Genomic DNA, 2500 nt, shown 5'->3' with positions numbered 1-2500 from the left:
CACAGCTCGAGGCAGAATTCATCATCATTTTTTCCCGTAGACTTTTCCCCAGCCTTTGCAGCTCCATGGCTAAATGACGTTGAAAGTAGGAAAGCAGTGGGAGTAGTATAGAAAGTCGTGTTAAAAAAATATCACCAAATAGTAATAAAGAGGGGAATGATTTGAATTTATTTTAATGTACTCGTATTTTCCTCCTCTCCCTTCCATGAACTTGCTTCTTTTTTTTTTTTTTTTTTTTTTTTTATAGAAGCGAGGTGTCGCTTCCAGGTGATTTTGGAGCTAATTTGATTTCTTCTGTTTCCTCTTAGGCAAAATCACCTTGGCTTTGATCACTTTTCTAGTTTATATCAACAACATTTTGTACACCCTGTCTCTGCAATTAAATCATAATAATTTTGTTCTTTTCATCCTCCTTTCCCTCTCTCTTATCATCTTTGTTTGTTATACACATTTATTTTGAAGATACTTTTTCTCTCATTTGTAACTAGATTTCTTTTTTACATTTTTCTTTTATCATCTTACTTCACTTCATTTCCTTCGGCCTTTTCTCTATTATATTTTTGTTCTCCTTTTTTCGTTCCATTTCTATTCCTTTCATCTACATTTATTTTTTCTGTCTTTAATTCTTCCCTTCTATCTGTCTGCCTCTTTTTTTTCTTTCTTTCTTTCTTTCTTTCTTTCTTTCTTTCTTGTTCACATCCTTGCCATATTATTTCTACATTTCTTTCAAAAGCACTATAAAACATGTTCCTAATTGAGGGGTCCTATCATGATTAACATCAATCAACAATAATATATTTTTCGATGGCAATCCTGACCTGACACCATCATCAATTAACACACACACACACACACACACACACACACACACACACACACACACACACACACACACACACACACACACACACACACACCCACACATATATATATATATATATATATATATATATGTGTGTGTTTTATATGTATATATATATATATATATATGTGTATTATATATATGTATATGTATGTACGTATATATTAATATATGTATACATATATGCACATATATGCATATATATGCTTATACATATATATATATATATATATATATATACATATATTTATAATATATATATACATATGTATTATATATACATACATATATATATATATATATGTATATATATATATATATATATATGTGTGTGTGTGTGTGTGTGTGTGTGTATATATATACATATATATATATATGTAATATATATATGTGTGTACATATATACATATATATATATATACATACATATATATAAGTATATATATATATATACATGTATATATACATATATATATTTATATGTATCTATATATATATATATGTATATTCATATATACATATATATATATATATAATACATATATACACAGTAAATACATATATGTATATATATATATATATATATATATATGTATATATATATATATATATATATATATATATATATATATATATATATATCATATACATTTCCCTTTACTGCTTCTGACCCAGGGCAGTGGACAAGATGCATGGATGACCCATCATCCAGGAGGTGCTAAGATGATAGTGGGGGTAGGAGGAGGGGGGGAGGGGAGTGGAGTATGTGGGGGGATGGAATGGGTGGGAGTGGTTTCTATGCCTTTTTCTTTTTGGCTAACCCACTGTGTAAGGGGGAAAAGCCTTTGGTATATATATATGTATTTATATATACATATATATGTATATATACATATATATATATATATATATATATATATATGTGTGTGTGTGTGTGTGTGTGTGTGTGTGTGTGTGTGTGTGTGTGTGTGTGTGTGTGTGTGTGTGTGTGTGTGTGTGTGTGTGTGTGTGTGTGTGTGTTAAAGAAGGGAGCAGGTTTTCGGTAATGCAAGTGGAGTTAAAAACGACAGCATTGTTGTAGTTATTCAGTTTTTTCCTCGTATTCTCGATTTTCCTGATTAGAGTTTTGCCATTAATCGGGTGAACTGAAACTAGATCACTGTATTCTTCCATTTCTTTTCATTATTTGAGCTCAACGTTTCGTCTTAATGAAGACATTTTCAAGAGTAAACTAAAATTTTTGTTATTTCAGTTTACTTTTGAAAATATCTTTATTAAGACGAAACGTTGAGCTTAACTAATGAAAAAAATAGAATAATATAGTGATCTTGTCTCAGTTCACCCAGTTAATGGCAAAACTCTAATCAGGAAAATCGAGAATACTAGGAAAAAACTGAAAAACTACGACAATGCTCTCGTTTTTAACTCCACTTGCATATATGTATATATATATATATATATATATATATACATATATATATACATACATATATATATATACATATGTATAAATATATATAGATACATACTATATATACATATATATATATATATATATATACACATATTAGGAAGCTCGTTGGCCAAGCGAGTTAAGGCATCATCACTTGCGGCGAAAGTCAAAGGGATGGTGGTTTG

Source organism: Oratosquilla oratoria, chromosome 1 (assembly GCF_046742065.1).
Source record: "Oratosquilla oratoria isolate Oo_2021 chromosome 1, ASM4674206v1, whole genome shotgun sequence".
In the NCBI taxonomy this organism is placed as follows: Eukaryota; Metazoa; Arthropoda; class Malacostraca; order Stomatopoda; family Squillidae; genus Oratosquilla; species Oratosquilla oratoria.
The sequence above is the reverse complement of the archived record's forward strand: the minus strand, read 5'-3'. Positions refer to the sequence as shown.